This window comes from Papio anubis, chromosome 7 (genome assembly GCF_008728515.1).
Source record: "Papio anubis isolate 15944 chromosome 7, Panubis1.0, whole genome shotgun sequence".
NCBI lineage: Eukaryota > Metazoa > Chordata > Mammalia > Primates > Cercopithecidae > Papio > Papio anubis.
This window is the reverse complement of record NC_044982.1, coordinates 95,131,878-95,141,057: the sequence shown is the minus strand read 5'-3', so window position 1 is coordinate 95,141,057 and position 9,180 is coordinate 95,131,878. Positions and strand designations below refer to the sequence as shown.

Below are 9,180 nucleotides of genomic sequence, written 5' to 3'. Positions count from 1 at the left end.
GCTGGACAAGTGACTTAGCCATCGGAGGCTTCCTTTCCACTCAGCACAGTTGTCCAGCAGACCATAAGCTCAAATTCAGTGACAGATGAATTATTATTTTTTTTTTATTTATTTTTTATTTTTTTTTTTTTTTGAGACGGAGTCTCGCGCTGTCGCCCAGGCTGGAGTGTAGTGGCGCGATCTCGGCTCACTGCAAGCTCCGCCTCCCGGGTTCACGCCATTCTCCTGCCTCAGCCTCCTGAGTAGCTGGGACTACAGGCGCCCACCACCGCGCCCGGCTAATTTTTTTTTTTGTATTTTTAGTAGAGACGGGGTTTCACTGTGGTCTCGATCTCCTGACCTTGTGATCCGCCCGCCTCGGCCTCCCAAAGTGCTGGGATTACAGGCGTGAGCCACCGCGCCCGGCCCAGATGAATTATTGATTCTGTCTGACTTGAAAGTCTTTGCTCATGTACTACAGTTTGCTACACTGAAAGTAACACAGATTTGCAGGAAAAAAAAAAAAATCAACGCCACATCTGGCTATAGAAAACCCATTATATATCACAAAACAGCATGTATTAGCTTGGCTAACATTACATTTATGTTGTTCAGAAAGAAACAGGAATCAAGAGGGATGTAATTCTGACTCTTTTCATGGGGTGGTCATCAAACAGCCTTTACTCACCTTTCCACTCTGAGTATTAACTTCTAAGTTGTCAGTGGTCTGAGCAGGACCTGGGCAGCATGTTGCATTTTCAGCAGTTGCAGGACATCTTTCCATAAATTTCCCCTGGAAGGAAGGAAATAATAACCTAATCTCATCATCTGCTGATTGAACAAGATCTGCTATATTACAGATCTGCTTAGCTGAGGAGCAGCTCTCCTGGCCTGCTTTCCTCCAGCTGTCTAAATACTACTTAGTTCCAAAACCTATCTTACTCCTACTTCCTCCAACAAATCCCATCTCAAGGCCTGCAGGCCACACTGACCTTTTTCTCCTTTCCAGAGTCCCGAAGTTCCTTGCATCTGTACCACACATTTCAGAACTTGTTTTGATGATTTTATATCATCCTCTGGCTCATTTTGAACTAACATTTGTTCCTTGAGAATGAAGATCATACTAGCAATCTTTTTGTCCCCCATAGATTTCAGCATGGTGAAGGGAAAGTAGTAGAAGACTGAATGCATACTCAGTTTTCAAGCTCTGTATTTAATCTTTCCATAGCTGGAATTGCCTCTCCCACAAAAGCCTTATTTGTTCGTTTAATTGGGGCAACACGAAGTCATGATGGTATCATTGACAGAGAACTAGGGGGTTAGGTTCTCATCTTGGTCCTAGCGATTACTCTATGCTTAACCTCAACTTCTTTGTCTGTATATTGGGAACAATAATTCTTGCTCCACTGGTTGTGTTGAAACTGAATTATATAATTCATAAATTAAAACACCAAATTCTGGTAAGTGCTAAATGCCATTTTCTTATGTTGTTCTTTCCTATAATGCCCAGTTTGATATAAACCAAGTTCCCTTGTCAGTCTTGCAGAAGGTATTCTCAAGAAGAATTTAAATCTTTGGTTTATCAGCATGTTTGCAAAGCTGTGTTGATAATCTAGAGCTGAGTCTTTTAGCAAGTTTTAACAATATCTCAATTGCTATGACATAGGTTTCATAATAAAATGTGAATGTAAATGTGACAGAAGTCAACGTTAGGACTTTTAGGAAGGGATGTAGACACTCAACATTCCTCTTTGTTCAGGAGGATGACATAGCACAGCTTGCCACCTGTGAGCTAACCTTATCTTGAATGGGAATAACTTGCATGGGCCAGAAAAACCAGGTAAGTGGTCGAGTAAAACACGCCAATAGTTCACAATTAAACATGTATTTGGAGAAGAGTCCTTATGCAGTGGGACTGTGTAAAAGTAGCACTTCTCAAACATTAACCTGCATCAGAATCAGCTGAAAGTTGGTAAAATGCAGATTTTTTTCGTCTCTACCCCTAAAAATTCTGATTTAGTATGTCTAAGATGGGCCCTAGGACTTGCATTTCTAGCAAGTTCCCAGGTGATGCTGATGCAGCTGGTTCCTCAGCTACTTGGAATGTGAATCACTGATCTCAACCTCATATATTTAGCCTTCAATGGATTCATCGTTTGCTGTTTTCTAAAACTGGTATCTTCTGGAAATATCCAGAACACAGTATAGGAACTACTACTTAACTAGAAAAGTAATTTATGAAGCTTAAGGAACTTAAGGGGCTTTCAGGACTAATTTACCATAATAAAATGTCTATGTCTACAATGAAAAAAGAGACTTTTAAGTACTTGAAAATAAAAATCTTATATTTTAGACTTTTTGTGTGATACTCCTTCCCCCTTGCAACAGACTAGTCAGAAAAACAGTGATTGCCATCTCCCTTCTCTCAGAATAGCATCCTTGCCTACAGACTCTGTGGACATGTTTCAATAACTGGATTAGACCTCTTTCAATATCAAATCCATACGTGGTCAATTTCAAGTTGTTCCTGTCCCTTGGGGGTGGTTTGCCATTTCCTGCCTATGATTTAATTCCTGCTTTCTTCTTATCCTCAATAGCTCATGGCATGGACATTCTTGTGTGCCTTGCCCACATCATGACCCTACTATCCATATGGGTAACCTCCACACTTTGTGTTTCCTGCTTTCATATCACATGAGACTCTCAAGGACAGACTTTCAGGATGGGTAAAGCTAAGAAGCAAAAATAGAAAAGGTGGTGAAAATTGGGTAGGAGAATAGCACAAAGGTTGAAAGAAGAACACATTTATTTTCAAGTGGGGAGTGATCTGTGAAGAAGGACCAGAATCAAGAAGTCTTTCAGAATTCTGGTTTTAATAGTTTCCCAAATTTACTGATTAACATTTACATTAAAGCCAGAGAGAAAAGAAAGGAAGTCATTAAAGATAAAATTGCCACAGGAAGATCCTATCCAATGGAAATGGCCACCTCTTACTGAGCACTTACCATAGGCTGGGTATATAGGGCAAGAGTCCTTAAGATTAGCTGCATAGCAGAATCACCAGGGGAGCTTTTACAAATCCTGATGCCAGGGCTAACTGCAGACCAATACAGGTGGAATCCAACATATTTAAAGCTACGTAAGTCATTCAATGTGCAGTTAATTTTGAGAGCCACTTTCAATGGTGCTAGAGCCAGCTCTTATTAGCTCACATAAGCCAATTATTAAATTTTCAGGAATTCTGTAAGCGAAACACATTGGCCACAGAGGGAATATTTACACCATGGAAATTTACAAATGCTGCAAATCAGTTTTTTATCTCTCTGGAGAACTAGTTTTTAAATTTTTACAAACACACTGGTGACCCTAAGGGGTAACCATATAACTTGCTATTTAAACCTGGGTAATTTTAAGACACATAGAGGGGTATAACACACACTGGAGCCTGTCAGAGGGTGAGGGGTGGGAGGAGGGAGAGGATCAGGAAGAATAACTAATGGGTACTAGGCTTAATACCTGAGCGTTGAAATAATCTGTGTAACAACCCCCCATGACAACACAAGTTTACCTGTGTAACAAACCTGCACATGTACCCTGAACTTAAAATAAAAGTTAAAAAAAGAAAAAGCACAAAAAAAGAACAGAAAGAAGACATTGTTAATAATTATGCCAGGACAATTAACTTGAATCAGAAATTATGATCTCTTTAAGTATATAAGTAGTTAATACAATGCCTGTGAAAGACAGTTATCATAATGTCCATTTAATAATTAGTCAACAGTGTCTTGGGGAATTTAAGTAAGTTTCTCAAATTTCTTTCACACAAATTAGAATGAAAGGAATCAGAATTGAAGTGAATCTGACTACAATAAGCCTACTACTTGTGACAGCCATGGGAAGATACCATTGAGGAGCAGAAATAAGCAGAGACCTGTTGTGTAGTAGGTTATCATTCATTTCAGGTACTTTATGGAGTAGAAATGGCCCAAGATAGTGAGTTTACGTAGGATTCATTTGAACATATTTCTGATGACTGTATAATAAGTTAGAAACTTAGAATGTAAAGATGCAGTCGTAAGGCAGAAAAAGTAGAGAATAAATGTTCCACTGAATTGTCTTCTGTGTAACTATGTCCTGTGTGGGATGAAAAATCTATTAAAACTTGATGTTTAAGAGAGAACTCAAGAATCACCTGGCTGTTAGGCATTTGTCCTCCAGGTTGGCTGAGAGGTGAGACACAGAGGAAGAGGGAAAGGGAAGGAGGGAGAAAGAAAAGGAAAGAGGAAATGGGAGAGAGTGAGAGAGAGATGGTAACTGAAATGAGACAGATGGATGATTGTGTTATCTTGTTACTTTTTTTTATCACTGACTATTCTACCAAACACAAGGCATATTTAAAACTATCTCCATTCTATACAGTCTCATTCCACACTTCTTTCCCAATTTTCAGCAGTTGAACTTGCCTCCTACTTTAGATTAAAAGCAGAAGCTGTTAGATTGGAAGTATTGATCCTAAACCTACATGCACATCCACTTACACATAACACATTCCATCTTCCTTCTCCCTATTATACTGGCAGAGCTATTTCTCCTCCTGCCTAAAGTCATCTTTTCCTTCTGGCCCTTGAATTCTCCCATCCTCCACATCCACGCACTGTCAGGATCTCTCTAGTACATTTCTCTCGTTCTCCCTCATTTGGATCTACTCCATTGGCCTTTGTCATTGTTTGTTTGCCTTTGAAAACATTTTATTAGAGCTCATAATTTTATGGTCAGGAATTCTGTGGTCAGAAATTCAAGCTCCTTTTGGTTGGCCACGTCTTCTTTTCCACCTCTTTTGACTAAGGTCGCTCCATGGAATTCAGCAAGCAGATGGTCAGGCTGGGAGGTCTGCCATGGCTCTGCTCACATGGCTGATGTGTCAATGGGAATGGCCTTAGCTGGGGTCACTGGCCAGGGTACCTACAGATGGCCTCTCAAGCATGGTGGTACCTGGGTAGCCCTGCTTCTATTTAAATATTTTTATTTTTATGATTTTTATCAATATATAATATTTGTACATATTATAGGGTACATGCAGTATTTTGATACATGCATACAATGTGTAATGATCAATCAGGGTTTTTAGGATAGCCATCACCTCAAACATTTACCATTTCTTTGTGTTAAGAATATTTCAAGTCTTCTAGCTATTTTTTTTTTTTTTCAAATCTGTGTCCTTTATTCCACCTGGTAGGCGTACCCAAGAACCATATGCTGAGTCCTGTCTCAGGTTGATGGAGGGTTCCCTGGGCCCAAGGCACACAACTACCTGGGCTCTGCTCTCCAGACAGATGATAGGAGGGGTGGACAGTGGAGAGAAGCTGAACCTTGTGACAGAGTCCCCCAGCATGATGGGGAATGGAAAGTTGGAAGAAGTAGGACTATGAAGGAGGAGACAGGGAGGGGCTCAGAGGCATTTGGGGCAGGTTGGGCATTTTGAAGTGAGAGGCATTTCCATGCAGTCCCCCATATCCACTGACAGCCACACCTGGGCTTCAGGTGGAGGTAAGGCTGCTGTTTCTCAGTGGGGCTTCTGGAAGCCCCTTTCCTTCTGCTGTGGCTAGAGCTGTGACCAAGAATGGGAACAGGAGGCTGCTAAAGTCTGGAGAAGCAGGAATCATTTGTCAGAAGAACACAGAAGCCACATGCTGGGCGTTCTGTCTTTTTAGAGATGAGCTGTTTGGGGTTTAGAAATGAGATGGAAGGAAGCAGAAGGCAGAGGGCAAGGGCGGCACAAGGATGGAGGCTGGGGGCCATGTGCAGTAGGGCCAGAAAAATGTTCAGTGGAATTGTGGGTACGAGGCTGAGATGCCGCTGGGCCCCGTCCCCACCAAAGATGGAAGAACTGAGGTGGAGGCAACTGGCCACTTGCCTAGGAGAGAACTCAGGCACCAACTTAAAAAGACTCCCATGAAGAACTGCCACCTTCTACCCGCTGCAGTCTTGGATGGTTTGCCCACGCAGAAATCAGTGGCCAGGGAGGCAGGGCCTACTGCTGGGATATCAGGGCAAGTGCCCAGTCCAAGAAAGCCACTGTGATGTCCTGTAGGCTGAGCCAGGTCCAGGGAACAGCCTCACTGAGCTGTGTCTTCATGCAGTCCCAGGTCACCTCACCTCTGCATGCCTCATGGCAGTGCTCGTGGGTGCTGGCCAGGGCCTCAAGCAAGAGGTGCCACAATGGCAGCAGCACATTCTGGTAGAAAAGCAGGAGCAGCTCTCTCAGATAGTGGAGCAGCTGATTCAGGAAATCAGGGAGCTGGATCTGTAGCCTCTGAGAGAGGCTGGTGAGGCTGTCACCAAATCAGGCAAGGTGAGAGGCACAGTGGGCAGAAAAGAAGCTGACTGTGGCATTGGTGTGAGCCCAGGCCAGCTGCAAGCTGGGCCGCACCATGGTGAGCAGGTGGGAGCCCCAGACAGGCAGTGTCTTGTCCAGTCAGCTGTATCCTTGTGGTCTGTAGGAGTAGAGCTTGGCACACGCTTGTTGGCTGGCAGGTAAGAAACCAGATGTTCGAAGCAACCGGCCAGTAAGGGAGGCCTGGAAGGAGCTGTGTGACCAGAGGTCATGGCACAGGAAGCCTACAGCGAAGACCAGCAGCAACAGGAGGAGCCGCGTCCAGGGCAGCTGAAGACCCTGAGCCTGCTGCAACAGGCCCTTGCAGGCCGTGTCACAGGTGACAACATCTTGGTTGTTACCATTGCCCTTCCTCAGCAGCTCCTGGTTGGTAAGCTTGAGGTACTGAATGATTTTTTGCAAAGACTTCTGTACCTTCTTGGGAATCTGCTCCCAGGAGCTGAGCAAGTGCTCCAGCAGCAGGCTGGACTGTGACAGGTGCTTAGGGTACAGCTGCCTCCAGACACTGGCGCTGAGGGGGTCCACTGTCAGGCACTCGGTCAGGCTGGTCAGGAGCTTTCTTCATCTCAGGGGGACAGCTAGGGGTGGCTCTGGACAGGAAAGAAGGGAAGTAGGTATGCAGGGTGGAATCCAGCTTTGCTCCAAATGCCAGCACCTTCAGTCGGGGGTAGAGCTGACATAGCTGCTCCTGCAGGCTGGGTGTCAGGGAGTTGTTCGGCATATAGGCAAAGTCTAGAAGTGGGAAGAAGTCCTTGGGGCCAATCATGCCGAAGCCCTTGGTAAGGCTGGGATGCATCAGGAGCAGCCGATCCAGGTATGTGATGGCAAAGGGAGACAGAGACTTGATGCCCAGCACAGGCAGCATGATCCCCAGCCACACTTTCAGTCCCTCGGTGAGGTTGGCAAAATCCACTTGACCCAGGGCCCACATGATGGTCATACACTTTGCTGGTCGGCTCTGGTGGGACCTCAGTAGATCCAGGAGGTTTGCAGTGGCAATCTTGGGCTTGTCTTGCAGGATGGCCTGGATACAGATGCGGTAACCATGTAGTGACTCCCCTGGTGTCTTATCCGGCTCTTGCAGCATGGTGAACAGACAGTGGTCAAAAAAGAGCTCCAGAGACCCTGCTGCTTTCGCCAACAGCCCTCGGATGATCCCAGGCAGCTCCCGGCTCACCAGGCTGTAGAGATAATCATGAGTATGCTGGCTCAGCGTGGGTTCACTTAGAGGAGTTTGTAGCTTGTAGTTGAGATAGCTGGCCAGGTCCTTCAACCATATGGATGGGTTTCCAGAGAACATGCTCTGACTCTTGTCCAGTTTCTTCTGCAGGGCTGCCACATCCAGAGCTTTCAGTGCTTCCTCCAGGCTGCGGAAGCGGCCCTGCTTCTGGTTTTGGTTGGGAAGAGTTGCCATCTTCTTTGGCTACTTCTTGTTCCCTGGTTTCTTAGGCTCCACAGCAGGGGGTGAGACCTGCTCCTTATTCTACCGCTTCATGATATTCTCAAAGCCCCGCTCATAAAGGGTGTCTGTGGTCTGGATTGGAAGGGTCAGGTCGTATTTCCACACTCCATTTGCTTCCCCGAGCGTCCGGCGGTTCCCGCTGCCGCCTCTGCCGCTGGCGCCGGCCCCAGGCCGCCTGCCCTTCTTCACCACCTACCAGCGCCCCACGCCAGCAATCTTGGCCGCCATGGGTCAGAGCCCTCCCGCCTTGGCCTCTTCCCCGGCTTTCCCCCTTCTAGCTATTTTAAAATATAAAATATATTGTTAACTAGAGTCACCCTACTGTGCTATTGAATACTAGAACTTACCCCTTCCATCAAATTGTATTTTTGTACCCATTAACAAACCTTGCTTCATCCCTCTCGCCACATCGATCTCTCCTACCACAGGCTCTGGCAACCATCATTTTCCTCTCTACCTCCATGAGATCAACTTTTTAGCTCCCACATTATGAGTAAGGACATATGGTATTTGTCTCTCTGTGCCTGGCTTATTTCACTTAACATAGTGACCTCCAGTTCCATCTATGTTGCTGCAAATAACAAGATTTTGTCTTTTTAATGGATGAATAGTATTGCATTGTGCGTACAACTCACATTTTCTTTATCTGTTCATCCGTGGATGGACACAGGCTGATTCCCTATCTTGACTGTTGCAAATAGCGCTGCAATAAACATGGAAGTGCAGACATCCCTGTGATATACTGATTTCCTTTCCTTTGGATGAATTCCCAGTGATGGGATTACTGGATTTTGTGGTAGTTCTATTTTTTCGTTTCTTGAATAAACTCTATACGGTTTTCCAATGGCTGTACTGATTTACATTACCACCAGCAGTGTACAAGAGTGCCCTTTTCTCTGCATCCTTGCCAACATTTGTTATTTTTGTCCATTGGCTTTTAAGTATTCTTAAATCTCTCCTCAGAAAAAAAAAAAAAAAAGGAAAGAAAAGAAAAATCTCACTCCACTTCACACCTCTGTTTCTTCTTTCATTCGCAGCCAAATATCTTGAAAGAGCTACTTATTCTTGCTAATTTCATTTCTGTATCTCCCACTCAATCCTCAATACCTTCTCATCTGACTTTGCTCCCTTCTTGCCCTTATCACTCCACTGAAACAGCTCTTGGTAAGGTCATCAAAACCTGCATTTACACGACCTCTGTCTGATTTGATACTTTTTATTCCTAACTTGATTAAATTCACTAGAATTTGACATCCCTGATCACTTTCTCTCTTTGGTTTCTGGTTTCCATGACTTAACACTCCTGGTTTTCCTCCTAAATTAGTAATTGCTCCTCCTCAATGTC

The 9,180-nt window shown here is 44.6% G+C and overlaps 1 pseudogene across 1 annotated transcript; it reads right to left on the bottom strand.

Annotated features, from left to right (window-relative positions):
* Positions 1 to 5,171: 5,171 nt before the first annotated feature.
* Positions 5,172 to 8,796, bottom strand: LOC101019171 (annotated as a pseudogene). The gene has a single exon (XR_161245.5). The product of XR_161245.5 is annotated as a transmembrane protein 214 pseudogene (transcript).
* Between the last annotated feature and the right edge of the window lie 384 nt (positions 8,797 to 9,180).